Raw genomic sequence first — 16,173 nt, forward strand, 5'->3', positions numbered from 1 at the left:
TAATTCAGCTAACAGCAGGTAGGAGCAAAATATGATCTAAAAATATGAAACCTAATTTGAAAGAAAATCTGAATTGTATTTCTTTGTGTTTTTGAAATAATTTTTTTCAGTGTAGGATCCCATTTTTTCTATTTTCAATATATTAAATATATTTTCAAACAATTTAGACAATTTCTTAAGAGTCGTGTCTTGACAACTTTTCTATATCTCTTGCCAACAGATGTATCGGTTGATTAAAAAAAAAATCAAATGTTAATACAGACAAATTGTTGGAAGTGAAGTTCCTTAGTATAGTAAGGTCTGCATACCCACAAAGTTCCATTGGTTCAAAAAGAGTGCTGCCTCAGTCCAGTTGATGCGAAATTCTTCAATCATATATTGAATAAGCATTTCATTTTCAAAATCAATCATTCTATTAACTTGGAATTGCTTAATCATATAATTTAGTTACTTAAAAAAAAAGAAATCTGTCGACGCTGTAAGCAGCTACTTAAAAACCCGAGAAGACTTAGATTGGATATAATTATGGGTTATTTCTTTAACAATATCAAATTAATAAATTTCAGGGAATCAAAATTTCCTGCTGTAAAAAATCATCCGCCCGAATAGGGACTTGAACCCTAGACCGTTGGATTAAAAGTCCAACGCTCTACCGACTGAGCTATCCGGGCTACCGTAAGATTAATCGTATCACTTCTCACATATGCGTCATCCGGCTTTCAATCACAGCGCGTGTCATATGTGCGAAGCACAAATAGTTGTTTGCTGTTCTTCATCCGATCACAATCAGCTTCATCTCAATTCGACACATACTCCATGTGCTCTAATGACTCATTGATCGATCGGCTAGGGCGGACCGAGAACTGCTGACTCTATAAAATGATCGATCTCGTGTCAAACATCCAACCGGCAGAACATAAAAACTGAAGGACACGATACTGTACTCTCAAGAACAGTTCTGGTACAGTTTTAAATAATTACAATAATCGGCACTCGATCGCAGGCACGACTTTTCTCCCCCATACACAGAGTTCGGAAGAGTTTTCCCTACAGCCAGCAGGAAAAAAAACCTTAGAAGCCCAGCGCACAAGCGTCATGGCCCTAACGAGCGGTCAAGCTCAAATGATCTACCAACGATTTCTGCCGCCACCATTCGCTTGTGCCGTATCTTGACACAGCCTGGATTTTTCGCGTTCACGAGTTCAAATTGCTAGGTTAGAAAAATTGATCCAAACAGCTAACAGCGTGCGCTGCTGAGACTTAGAACAATCTTCTGCCTGTGCAGCGCGATACGATCTTAATTGTGCAGCTTAATGACGCTCCGTTTAATTCAATCGCTAGGGCCAGGGAAGTGGTGGAGGCGTGAAAAATTCTCGCAGTATGACATTAAATGCAACATTACGCTGAGGTTTTGCTAGAACCTTACCCTAGGAGTGTTTGAAACGAGCAAAATCCTGCCGTCAACATCTATCATCATGTGGACCAGAGTGCAGGATCAGCAACAACAGCACCAGTAACCACAGAAGTGTTGCGACGCTGAACTATAGTACAGCATCAAATCATATCTCCCGGTCTGTGTTGCCTTGTGCCACAGAACAATCAAGAACAACGGAGATCTAGTCGCGGTGATCATTACTAGCCGTAGCAACTAGCTAAACATGATCGACATAAGCGAACCCACAGCTGAACCCGGCACCGCATCCACGAGCTGTTCTTGATGCCTGGAAGGGTTCGCCGATTAATTATCGAATTAACACGTTCGACATGCAGTTGCAATCAATTGGGAAGCATGGCTGACCTTCAGCGCGTATTATGCTTTCCTGACCCTTTTTGTCACCTTTGCAGCAAATGTCAGGCATGCAAAAGTTGACTTCAAGCATTTTATCAGTTTTCGGCCGCCCAGCAGTTGTTTTGTTTTAAATTGCTTGCCTCCCTCACTTAGTACAATCGAATCAGGTTTAATTAATTTTAAACATACTTGCCTACCTTAAATCTGATTAAGGTCATTAAGTAATGTTACGAAAAGTTGAGCTATTACATTTAATTGTAACATTCTTCATGTATTTGCCAAAGCAAATTAGTACTAATGTGGTCATTTCTGTAGATGTGTGAGATGCGTGTAGACAATAGTTTATTCTGATAAACCTCAACGTCAACTTAGGAGGCTTCGCTTTCATATCTATGGCAATATATTTTTGAGCTATTAAATTGTTTTTTTATTTATTTGATTGATTGCAATTTTAATCCTGTTTCAATAACTCTCCGGCGCCTGAATGCAATAATGCATATCAAATTATTTGAGCCCGAATATGCAATGTTGCTTACATTATTGATGTCATCAAAAAATTCCACCCATGTTTGGAGTTGCGAACTTCATGAAACGAGTTTCAATAATGGTTTGAAGACGGTTCAGGTGTAATTCCCATATGTGCTAACCGTAACGAAGCATTCGGAGCCACCGCAGTGACAGACTGATTGGCGATAATTAAAAATAATTTTCACGGTTCGGTTCGGCGACGATGTCGTTCTCATGTGTCAAAAAGACATCGGTCATACCCCGAAACACGTTGTGGCTATCCTTGAGTTCCGTGTAGGCATTCGAGTGGGACAAAAAGGATATGAAACAAGTGCGAATAATTAGCAACGCGAGGAGTTGCGCGACGCTGCATTGCACTGGAAGAATTTAAATGGACTCATTTCCGAAAGTAAGCAGCGAAGCCACATTATTCAGCGTCATAGCTTCGAAAGTCAGGGCAGGACAAACAGACTAAAGCATCCCGAAGGTTGAATGGTAGGTACCGAACATGCTGATTTATAACAGTTGTTAAATAAATTCGTTGTATGTCATGTTGGACAAGCTGCTGGGTATGTAATGTTGCGTAAAGTAGACCATCCGTTTCCATTTTGATAGTTAAAACCTCTGTCTGTCGTGTAGAATGACTTACACTTACATGACCTCAATCCATTTCCCATCCAATTTATCGATTCAAAAGGTATTAAATGCGGTTCAGTATTAACTGCCTCACGGGGGAGATCGCTAATCATAAATTTTTTTTCCCAGCCCGCCTCACTTGTGAATTGACTGACGGGCAGGATGCAGATTAGCGCAAAATCTTACTAATCGACGTCAGGCGTCTTATTCACAATTAATGCAACGGCGTCAGTAACGTGGCAGCCGCGCACCGATTTATTATCTACTCGTTTTCGCCCTAGGCGACGCGATGCAGCATCCATCGGATGCATCCTGGTTGAGGCGGCCCACTGTACTTAAGCGATAGATCATATTATGGAAATAAAAAAAATCCGCTCGTATAATCGATTGTCATTAATTTCAAGCGCCATTACATCTATTATCAATTGTCAAGATTAAGCAGTCTGCAGTGGTGCAGTGGAAAATTGAATTATTTTTACCGGAGGAATTATTATAAGTTCAGAGGTACTCCACAATATGTCAACAGCTAAGGAAGTATTATAAATAGTTTTAAATGAGCGCGGATATTTTGCGGTCTTATAATTTTAAAAGCACAAACGACCAAATAAAACTAAATGCAATCTTTTTTGATTTATGATGCCATCGTTGAAATTGATTTTTTATGAATCGAACGAGATTTATTAGGTGATAGCAACAGGATAGAAACGTGCCACGGCGTGAGTAATATGCTAGAGCGACGATGTAAACGATTACTATTGATAAAATCGAAATTACACAAGTGTTATAAGTACTCTCCTCAAGCCAAATGATGTATACATGATTAAGATCCGGGACCTGTGATAAAAAGGTTATTTCTTAAAATTTCATCTAAACTACAAAGAATGTAACTATGATAGTTTTCTTTTAAAACTCAAAAGAAATTTGGAAATGAACCAAAAAGGTTCTACAAAACGAGGTCATTTCAGACAGGAGATTCAAGTGATTGACAGGAATATGATACGAAAAAAATTGAAACAATTATATCACCAAACTTTTATAGCACTAAATCTGGGTTTTCCAGTTTAAATCGTTACGACCGAGTATAAAAATAAAGCCCAACCGAACCAGATATCGTTTCTTTTGGAATGCTATTATTAAATTACTAAATAACTTCAAGCGCAAAAATTACAAGATAAGAGAAAAATTCACCTATCGTGTTTAGAAGCATTTTTATATGTTTTAAGTTTTCATGAGTGGTGAACGTCAAAATGTAAGCAACTACCGTGGAATAATAAATTAATGAGCAAGGTTAATTGCATATGCGAACTGAGATGAAAAGGCCAAAAAAAATAAAAAGACCAGAATTATTAATAAAGAAAAAATCGTTATAAATCTCGAAGAGAAAAATGGACTTCCATACAAAAGAACTCTTTGATTTTTAAAATCCTATACTAAGCTTTTGACTTTCTGGTCAATCTAAAAAAATTTCTACATCATTATTTAAAACTGTTCTCAACAGGAGAATGATTTTATTCTTATTCTTTTCTTCAATAAATATAAAATTATATTCTACTGCCGAAGCTTTTTGTTCTATGCTTCAGCTCTCGCATAAACTGATCTTTTTCGGCAGCACGATGACAACTCAGTTAACAATTAAAATATAATTTTAGTGCAGTCAATCGATTTTATATCGATTTCTAACGCTTCAAGAATGTATTCCGAAAATAGGATAACTATGAAAATAACGATACATACCAAATCCATTTTTTAATTTAGATTTTTGTGCATCAATAATATATGTTTTGTCAAGACAAGAGTTATATCTGGGTCATTCCATGTCAAGTGATCAGGCAAATGCAACGACCCTCTCCGATTCACTTCAAAATGAATACAATGACTTGTTTTTGGTCGAAACTGAAAAATCCTGAGTTTTGGGTCAGTCGGACAACCCCCATTCAATTGCGGGGCCCTCCATTTTTGTATTTTTTGACTAAAATGATTTTCCATGTTTTGAAAACACATCATATCCCAGAGGTCGTAAGAGCTACAGACAATATTAGAAATTCATTTTAAAGGTTTTTAAATTTACAATCGAATGGCATTATCAGATTTTGCAAACAGTGTTGCCAATATTGATATTTTTACGTTTAAAAACTAAAATTCCATTTATCTCAAAACACCCCCATTTTTTAAATCTGATGTCACCAATGTATTCAGCGAAAAATTTTATATAAGAATCACCTATCCACAAACTGCAATATGCGCCATTTTGGAGATATTCAACTTTTAAAATAACGAGTCCGTTAAATTCCAACAATACGCCTACAAATGCGATAAGCCTTATTAAAATGCATCCCAAACTAAATCACCGCTTCGAATCTCAACAACTGGTTTCTCATATTCTACTTGATGGTACCTCAATTGACAGCCATTAAAGTACAACGTGCGTTTCATAAATTATATTTATTTAACAAGTTTGTCAGAAATTAACGTTTGATTTTTGTAGTAACTACGTGACGATTTTTGTTTAACTTTTGGAGTTAAATTGAAATAGGTACCCGATCAGAGCTTGACAATGTCTTCATTAGCATGGTAGCGTCAGATTGAGGTGTCGCCGAATGCATTCCTCGGATCCCTGGAACAGATTTAACTGAATCGAACCTGGCAGCACTGACAACTGGCGGATTTTATCGCTCGTTTTATTACAAACTTGAAACTTTACTTTGAGTTGCCAAACCATTTCCTTTCCAGTACTTTCTAGACCTTTATTTTGCTTACTAGAAACTAGACCTGTGCGCCGACCATATCATCGGCGGCGGCGGCGTAGAAAACATTTTACCTCGGCGGCGACCGGCGCGCCGGCGTGACGCCGTTGGCTTATATCGGCGGCGGCGGCGGCGGCGGCGGCGTGTATCGGCGTGACACTAATTACCACTTATAATTGCGCTTAATGTGTGCTTTGAACACTCATTTTCGGTTTTTTGTTAATTCAACGATAATAAAAAAAATATTGCATCAGGGTTGACATGATGTCAAAACTAGACATAAGAATGGTAAGAAATCAAGTAAATAAACAATTGAGCAACCAGAAAATAATAAACCAAGCAGAGAAAGTAAAACAAGTGTAAATCCCAAAAAAATTGCAAGGAACACTATTTCCAAAGACGTTCAGTTTTGAAAAAAAAGATAGATTGTTTGTCGATGAGTTCATTTTGATTAACCGTAGACGGACTTTGGGTAAATTCGATAGATCTTACGTTAGAGGGTCGTTTTAAACTTTCATATTTTTTGTTAGGTTACCCATGGAAAAACTGAAAAAATTGGATACTCTTTTCATTCAAATAGAAATCTTCGTTAAACTCCACAGATTCTTCATTACCATCTGGAAAATTTTTGTTTGCTCGAAATAGCGTTGGAAAAAGCAACAAAATCACATAAACTATGTGATGTCATTACTATGAAAATCACCCTTAAATATGATGGGTCGAAGGCGATCCATTCTGACCGAAAAATCCGCAAATATCACCATGGTGATGGAAAACAGCTGAAAGTGTTTTTTTCGATGCCTTAACGTTCAAGAAACAAAGTAAGGAGGATTCAGCAAAAACATAGTCGATTTTCAAGGAATCCTCGCATATTGATCTAAAAATAAAACCTAGTATTCTAGAAAAAACTAAAATCTTTACCAAAAAATAGATGAAAAACCACTAATCATTTTTTCTTATTTTTTTTAACATTCCCGGAGTGCTCATACGTTTACATAAAAATTAAAAATAAAAATAAACATATAAACTTATGTTATAATGACTGAAACAATATTCTCGAAGCAAACTAGCCCCGTGCAAATTATTGACAATGACTTCGAAATTTTTTATATCTTTCGATAAAAAAGACTAAAGTCTAAATATTTAATGTCAAATATTGTATTAAATTACCACAAATTAAAATAATTTACACTTAGGGAACATTCGTAAAAGATAACAACCCGTTAAGCATACAGACGGAAAGCATACGGACGCAAGGCATAGAACGCTAGGCATAATAGATGGCAGGCATACGGGCACGAGGCATATGGACGCGAGGCCGAATGGACGCGAAGCCGAAGGGACGCGAGGCCGAATGGACGCAAGGTCGAATAGACACAAGGCCGATGGGAAGTGAGGCGGAATACGGTGTTATCGTCATCATCACAGCCCTCTTTTAATAACTTGTATTTCGCTTCAGGGTGTCATTTAGAAAGCAATACACTCGCGGCCTTCGGCCTACTCGCTGTTCGAGCGAATGATGTCCTTACTCGCTAACGCTCGTTCGGACTTAACTAAGGGAAAGAAACTCTGTTTGAGTAGACCTAGCAAATCTGTAGATCAGTCGTTTGTGTGCAAGAGGCAGCCGCTTCCGACGGCGGGTCGGCGGCCGGCACGGACTGTGGAAACCACGGCAGCTTAGTGCCGCCACGTTTCCTTGCCCTCGATTATGCGTCTGCGCCGCATGACTTGAAAAAATATTATACCCAACCTTAACTTTTTAGGAATATATTTACGCTTAAACTACATACGTAGAGTAATAAATATCTGAGTTAAATATAGAATTCATTGAATGACGCTTTTTGTCAATCATCAAGGGTGCAACATATTTTTCAATAGACTCTGCTGCGGAATGTATGTTGCAAATCCGGAACACATAGTCACGATGAGTGGATCTCATGCGATCATACAATATCGTATTCAGCCTCGCGTCCATTCGGCCTCGCGTCCATTCGGCCTTGCGTCCATTCGGCCTTGCGTCCATTCGGCCTCGCGTCCATTCGGCCTCGCGTCCGTTATGCCTTATGGCAGTATGCCTCGTATCCATTATGCCTCACATCCATTAAGCCTCGCGTCTGTATGCCTAGCATACTATGCCTAACATCCATATGCCTAGCGTCAATATGTCTCGTGTCCCGCACCCTTCGTAAATACGTAAATACAGGGGAGATACTTAGCGAAGTGTTACACTGCGTGAGGGCACCATGCAAAATTGCGTTACGTCGGAGTGAAGGGGTATTAAGAATTGCCGAATTCCGCGTTACTTAATATACGAATGTTCCCTTATTGGCTGTGATTTGCGGTATTTCTATAATCAGGAAAAAATCCAGCATACACAATCACTATCGGCGCGGTAAAAATATCCTCGGCGGCGCGCCGAGTCCAAATCATCGGCGGCGGCGGCGTGCGTAAAAGTGTCGGCGGCGGCGGCGCGGCGTGGCGGCGCACAGGACTACTACAAACAGCCTCAAAAGATTTTTTTTAAGCTTTTGATGACTTGAGCAGTTTTTCTCCACTGTATTTATTCGATCGTTTGACCTTTGACTCACTAACGGGACCAAGAGATTGCCGTTTTAAGGCAAACCAGCTTTTTTTACTATACAGGCAAGTAATTAAAATAGGTTCAAAACAATTTCAAATAAAACAAAACAATAATGACATCGCTGAAGTGAGCTAATCATTTCATTTCCAACATTCTCATGTTGTAAAGAATATAGTGTGAAAAATCCTTTTACTCAGCTGACGCGGAGTTTCTAATTCTTAAGCTTAATGATCCAACTCACCAGTATCTATAGCAAGGAAATAATGAATGTTAACTATAACGCTTGTAACATTACTTGTACTGAGGTATACTATTTTTACTAGGGAACCTATATATTAGAGAAATGACAAGACACTCACCGTTAAGGCAACTGTCAACATCAAAACGGACGAGCTGTATAATTTAGCATTGCCTTTATCCGTTCTAATGTTGACAGTTACCTTAACGGTGAGTGTCTTGTCATTTCTTTAATATATAGGTTCCCTAATTTTTACCTATTGCTATGCCTGTTTCCTGATCCATCATTCTATCTTGCGAATTAATCCTTACAACCCCCGCTCTCAGTTGTGCATCACATTGGATGCATGTCTTTCGACTTTCTACTTTTTCCTGATTGTACTCATGAAACTTGTCATGAAAACGTGACGAAATGATTTTTAAATTTTTCTTACGAGCATTGTCATGGCAATTCAGCGGATTGCAGCATTGTTTCTGTCTAGCTGCGAAATATTGGCCAAACTGTCTTTCATGGTTCCGCAAATAGTTTGCAAACATTGAACACCAGACCGAAGTTTGAACAAAATCCATCCTCGCGATGTTAAGTGGGATCGATTGTGATTTTTAGCTGTACACTCACTGTCGTGAAGATTCAAATCAACCTGTGTATGTTTTGACAGAAACCACGTTATAAAAACAAAGAATAAACCACCAAAAAGGCCAAGAGAAACCCACACTTGAGATGTGAAATAGTTTCCAGTGCGTTTCAACATTTGGTCACATTTGTTGTGTGAGTTTAACGAACTCGTTATCTTAAATGTTGAATATCTCCACAACGGCGCATATTGCAGTTTGTGGATAGGTGATTCTTATGTACAGTCAGGTTTTTTTACGCGGTTTTTTTACGCGGATTTTTGAATTAACGCGGTTTTTTTTACGCGATACCGCGCTAATTCAAAAAAATTTTCACGAATTTCCGAATAAACGTGGGTTGGAACCAGAAACGTTTAAGTCTTTATCTAGTAAAAGACTTAGTCCAAAAAATACTCTCCGCCCACCGGAAGATCCGGAATGACCGTCAAAGAGGACAATTTTAAATACTGGTTCTAGAGCGTCTCGGGTTTTTTCTAAAGCCCTTCTTGCTGGACTATTTTACGCGGATTTTAAAAAAAAACGAGTTTTTTTTACGCGGATTTTTGAATTAACGCGGATTTTTGAACTAGCGCGGTTTTTTTACGCGGATTTTCGAATTAACGCGGTTTTTTTTTACGAGGTACGTATCCCCCGCGTAAAAAAAAACTGACTGTACAATTTTCCGCTGAACACATTGGTGACATTAGTTTTAAAAAAAAAATGGTGGTGTTTTGAGATAAACGAAATTTTAGTTTTTAAACGTAAAAATATCAATGTTGGCAACACTGTTTGCAAAATCTGATGATGTCATTCGATTGTAAATTTAATAATCTTTAAAAAGAGTGACTAATATTGTATGTAGCTCTGACGGCCTCTGAAATATGAAGTTTTTTTATATAATGATTCACCGTACAGTACTCATTCTCCGTGAGGGTGCCATTCACCGCTCACTTTTTACTAAAACGTTATTTTTTTCCATAGCAAAACACATTTCATGAAAAAAAAAAATCCAACGATACTTCAGCAAAGCATAGTTAAACTATGCGTGAAAAAATTTTCAGTGTAAAACCATTGCATCACAATTAAAAAAAATATTTAATTTTTTCACGTTGGTGCGAGTACATGCTAAAATTGTCATCTGTGGTTTTAAGCGAATGAACCAAAAATTTGTATTATTTTTCCCGAAAAATCTATTCAGAGCTGCTTTTTCAGATAAGTGATGAAAAGTGGTAAAGATGAAAAGGCTTATAAAACATGCGGACTTATACATGTTTTATGAAAGTTTGAATGAGCGGCAAATGGATCCTTCTCGCTACGCCCATACCCATTCACCGTTTATGTTTTTTTAATTCCGATTGTATTTTGACGTAGGACTACGTCTTTGTTTACTATACTGGGATGCATTCTGTAAAACTAGAAATGAAACTGGCAAATGTTGCGTCAGATTTCAAACGTTAATTCTAGTTATCACTCTAATTTCATTGCTAAGCGGTAAAATTGATGAAAAGTTTCAATAACAAATTCACGCGAATAATGGACCAATTACATGTGAGCATTCCTAGCACAGACGACGTGAATGGACACCATCTGTTCCCTGTGATATTATCTGTATCAATATCGAAATAAAACTTGACAGAGTCTCCCCTTCCCAATAGGTCAATTTATTTTTGCTTCCATGAGCTTAGACTAATATATCTTGAAGGTAAAAGTTTTCCGAAAAGTTTGAAGCAATCCCCATCCTTGAACAATTTATACACCTGCTTTCAGAACCTAATAAAAACTGATTTCTTGAAAGAACACATGCCGGTAAAAGCAACAGTACCAGTGGAGTGAAGAGTCGCAGGTCTCTCGTCGTCTATGATTGCAGCGGTACTCTTCTATTCGAACATTTCAGCAGTACTATTCGTATTGCAGTGGTACACTTTTATTCGTACATTTCTATACGTGTGCAATCAAGACAAAATAACAATGCTGCTGTTGATGGTGATTGAAAGTTTATCTCATAAATATGATTACTATAAGCTACTCAACAAGGATTGTTAATTTTTGCAACAGATATTTATTTGATTTTATCCTCGATATTCACTAAATAATCGTGACCGGATAGTATCGGAAGAGTAAATTCCTAAGTATATACATTTATAGAAGAGTAAGAGCCTACGAATGCATGTGAATTTTTGGTTTTTTTACTAAGATTCATTAAGAATCTCTTTTTACATTTCAAAATTGTTGGTGATATATTATTATTCTATACTTTACCGCAATAAACGTATATTAGCTGTTTTCGTAATACACTGTTCGTTCGCTAACTGGGCTGAGGGCCTAGCCCAGTTAACGAATGTCGCTCGCTAACTGGGCTGACATTTCAAATGTCGTCTAATACCGAGGGGGAATTCGATGTAATGGCGGCAGGCAAAACTCCCTCAGCGAAAATTGGAAAATGTTTTAGAACAAATACACTAAAAATCCTGTTTGATGAACAGAAAATGAGAAATAATAAATTGTTTTTAGCTTTGCGTGTGCTTTATTTGCACTAACCGTTGCTTGGAAACATGTTCTTTCCACAAAATATTTATTTGACCTGGAAACGAGTAGATGGATATCTGGTGGATCGCATGTGTGATGACAACCAAAATCCATTGAACTGAAAAAATCAATCTCAATTCACTATTCATGTGCCCCTATCTCGTTTTGACAGCGTTATGCCAAACGCTGATTTTTTACGTTCATCTGCTTTTAAACTGGGCTATAGCCCAGTTAGCGAACGCCCAGTTAAAAAGCAGCCCAGTTAAACAGCACCCAGTTAGCGAACAGTTACTGTACAGCGAATGTAGTTGTAGGCAAATGAAAAAAAATTGTTAAGCAAAAAACAAAAATGTAATTGTGGATTGCTACGATTTTTTGCTGGAACTTGTTAATAATTTTGTTAGACATATATTCTTATGTTTGCCAATTAATGAAGCTTCGTAACGGCTTCCATATTATTTTGAAAGTAATATTCGTATTATAGATTTGATTTAATCAGAGTTAAATAAGACAAAACCATTCATTATGATAACATATATAGAGTTAATTCTGATTTTGACGCATTACAAGAAATTCTTGGTGCTCCTTCAATAAGCTTGTGCCTTATCAAATTCATGTTGTTTGCACAAAAAAAATACTATAGGCATAATATCGTCAGATATTAACGATATTATTTCAAAAATATATTTCAAAAATTGATTTCCAGGGGAGGCTGAAAGTAAAAATACGCACACGCTGAGCAAACACATTGATTCTGTCTGCAGACTCTGCATATTTTGTAACAAAAAATCCCCTAATTACAGTGTTTAGTCCCACGTCACCATTTCATACAACCCTAGGGCTGTATACCATGTAGTATTTTACTAAGATTCTAATCTACGACCATCCGATTGAGAAAGTGGACTCTGTAACCTTGCGACTACGCAGTTCGCGAAGAAGTACCTGTTGTGGTAGGCAATCTGCGAGTGTGGACGGTACAGTAAACCATTCGTTACAACCGGCACCATAAACGGGCAGTTGTATCGAGAGGAATGCTCTTCCTTCGCTTTCTCCGTGGTTCCACGCTGTTCTGGTCTGATCTCGCTTCGTGCCATTACGCCAAGCCTGTGATGGATTTGTACGAAGCGAAAAGCGTTAATGTGGTCCCGAAGGAGGCGAACCCGCTAAATTCACCAGAACTACGTCCGATCGAAAAGTTTTGGGCGATAATGAAGAAAAAGCTGAAAAGAAACGGAAAGACATACAGAACCGATGAAGCTTTGAAGAAAACTGGGAAAAAATGTGTAAGGAAGATGGGTAAAACCAAAACATAGCTAATATATTATAGTTATTCAATCCCTGAAAATTTGAGAAGAATCCGATTTAAATTTGTTTCGAGTCTCATCTTTATAATGATGGGACATGGTGCGAATGCGCGAGCAATGATTTGAATATTAGTATGAATATGGTAGAGTTGAGAAAAATGGTTTGTTCTACAAAATTTAGGATGAATAGGTAAGCATATTTTGTTTGTTTTATCAATAATTTCGTGAAATTTTGCTGTTCGATCCCTACATTCTTCGCGAAAGTCGGCTTAATGAGATGAATAATGGAACACAGAACGCAGAAGAAACGCAAAAGGCCGAGTTAATTATTTTAATGCCAAAATTCCACCTGAGATTAATAAACCTCGACATATTCGAAATGACGCTCCAAATCCTTTCCCCCCGCTACAGACAAACTGAATAGTTCATTCTCCGAGGGCCCCGATGGAATTCCGGCTGTACTTTTACGTTCCGTATTACGTTTACGTATTCAAAGAGCCTGGCTTCACCACTCCGCTGCATATTAAATCGATCGTTGGTGCAAGGAAAATTCCCTAAGGTTTGGAAGAAATGTTGCCAGTTTTCAAGAGAAGTGAATGTCGAAATAAACTACCGTGGAAAAAATAACTAATTAGCAGGCCTAATTTCATCTGCGAATCGCGATAAAATACACGAAAATCATATCTAGACCTTTCAACAGCAATTTTAATTTGTTAAACAAAAATTTTCCAGTCGAACGAACATATAAAATAACATCTTATTGCAACAAAAGTTAAATTGCCAAGATGTTTTATTGCTATAGATTCAGATTATATTCATTATTAAATATTGAATTATTTGAATTTGTGCTTCAAACATATACACGTATTTTATTTGTTTCAGACCTACACTCAGTGTCCCTATTCTCTTCGTAAGCTGCTAAGTACGGTTTAGCGTGCGTTACGTGTTGCTAATTTAGATTAGGTTGACGGGATAGTAATTGTTTTTATAATTTCTATCCCCTCAACCAAACCTAAATTAGTAAAAAAAAAAATATAATTTATTCCACACAATTTTGTCTTCAAATAGAAACTACCTCTTATTAAGCTGAACTAACTAATTCACTGCTTACTGATTGATTTACTACTCTATTTCAAGCATTTTTTGTCAGGGTATAAACTATTTCCTTTTTACACACTACTAACGCAGGCAAATCATCTGACAGTTTATGCACTTCCACCGCAGCTGTCACCTATTTGATGCGTCGCTTTAACGGTTGCCAAGCACTTTCCGGGATCAATGTCAATCAAGGTGTCTAGTTCGGATGTTGCTCCGCTAATAACTAGTCCAAACATTGATCTTTTCCCATGTTTAACTTATTTTCAAACATGTGCTATTCATCTTAGATATTGTTGAGGTTCTGAATGCATAATTGTAGAGAAAATGTCGACCGGTTTCGTACTATTAACGTTCAGTTAATTTTCTATGATCACGAATGAATTTTAATTTCTTTAATATTGTAACTAGGTGTGTTAGATTCCATTTCCACCAATTTGGGGCTTAGGCAAAAATAAAAACAAGCTAATGCAACTGGGTAATATAGTTGACAGCGTCGAACGATGCGTCACGATTCTTTATACACAGACAAAGACACTATCAACAGACAAAAGGGAAAGTATTCGCAATCGATGACAAATCAGATCACTCATGTTGCGGGCAATGGAACCTGCTTTTTTTACTTCGGTAATCATTAGCTACTAACCGAGAATAGGATATTGATGGTGTGACGTTTTGAGTTAAGTATTTTTATTAACTGGATGGCAGTTCCGTGTGGGTGTTATTCCCCACTCACTTCAACCAGATATGATTCAGCTAATACAGTGATTCCTGGACAGTTTCAAGATTGCGTTCAAGTACTTTTCAATTGTCGTCCCTGAAAACTTCACAAGAGTTCCGAAAGTGTTTAATTAATTCTATTTAAAACAATTGATAACATACTTGACTGACAGCAACGTTTACAGTCTGTAGTAAATCATACAGTGTTTTGAAGTAGTAATTGTAGATTTGATATTAAGGAATAATTTGTTCATATTTTGTTGCTGATAAGTCATATAATATGTATAGAAATAAATGTACATATAAAACTTTATCACTAACTCGAGCATGGTGCGTTTGCTTGAGACAATATTACTACCGCTCCACTCGCTCAATCATTGTCGTGTTACTTATTTATTCTCATTCCCAATCTACCAGAAGCGGCTCCACTGCTCGTTTTACTTACGTTACTACCGACCGCGACGGTGCGTGTGTTGCTTGCGGTAGGGGCTTCCGTTGCGACGGTGCACGGCGCACACTAACTAGTGGCAAGTGACGGACGACCGATACGGCTCGGTTATAATGCAGATACTGCCTGCCTGCACGAACACGAGACGATGACAGCAATATTTATTCTCACCGTCTGTGAAAGCAACCACCATCACCTAGGCAGCGTGGCCGAGCGGTCTAAGGCGCTGGTTTTAGGCACCAGTCAGAAATGGCGTGGGTTCGAATCCCACCGCTGTCAGTTGTTAGTTTTTTGGGTAAAACAGTTTTCTAATTGAGGATTTATCAGACCGGTTGCCATGGTTTAGGTTATATGGTTGCAAAGCAATCAGTTTTGTTTTGACACAATTTCTGTCATCATATCCTCACCTGCACTCTTTCATTGACTAAAGTGGGTGAACCGTTGCGAGATAAGCTAGTAACAGCCATGTGAAAGTAATACGCAACAGGTGTGTAGTGTTATCATTATAGAATCGGACAAGAAGGTGTTTCGTAGTATTATCGTGACGTGCCACCTCAGTTTTAATTAGCTTAGCACCCATGTTCCAGGTGTAAGATTCAAGGCAGTAGTCGTTTAAACAATTGTTAAATTAGCACATGTTGCTAGTATAATTTATGTAAAAATACCGTAGTTTAAAAATTAGTCAACTGATATCGACCAAACAGGCACAGGGAGGAAACAACAAAATTTTGAGAAACCTTACGATGATCCCATGAGGGAAACGAAATATTTGAATTTTCTGAAAACCTACAAAAGTTCTAAGAAAGTTCGTAGAAGTATCTCAAACAGTTCGCAAGGATAAATTAACAGTGAAACTATCAATAGAATAAGAATTTATGAAAAAACAGATTCCGGAGTTGATGAATTGATAAATGGATAAAATAAATTAAATTAACACTAAAGACATTGTTGTAGAAAAAGTAAAGAATTAAATT

General features: G+C 37.6%; 2 non-coding genes across 2 annotated transcripts; one reads left to right on the forward strand and one right to left on the reverse strand.

Annotated features, from left to right (window-relative positions):
• Positions 1-598: 598 nt before the first annotated feature.
• On the reverse strand, positions 599-671 carry Trnak-uuu (transfer RNA lysine (anticodon UUU)). Its single transcript has one exon. It is a non-coding gene; the product is annotated as a tRNA-Lys (tRNA).
• A 14,727-nt stretch (positions 672-15,398) lies between these two features.
• Positions 15,399-15,478, forward strand: Trnal-uag (transfer RNA leucine (anticodon UAG)). The gene has a single exon. It is a non-coding gene; the product is annotated as a tRNA-Leu (tRNA).
• The last annotated feature ends 695 nt before the right edge of the window (positions 15,479-16,173 follow it).

The sequence above is a fragment of the Wyeomyia smithii genome, chromosome 3 (assembly GCF_029784165.1).
Source record: "Wyeomyia smithii strain HCP4-BCI-WySm-NY-G18 chromosome 3, ASM2978416v1, whole genome shotgun sequence".
Taxonomy (NCBI): domain Eukaryota; kingdom Metazoa; phylum Arthropoda; class Insecta; order Diptera; family Culicidae; genus Wyeomyia; species Wyeomyia smithii.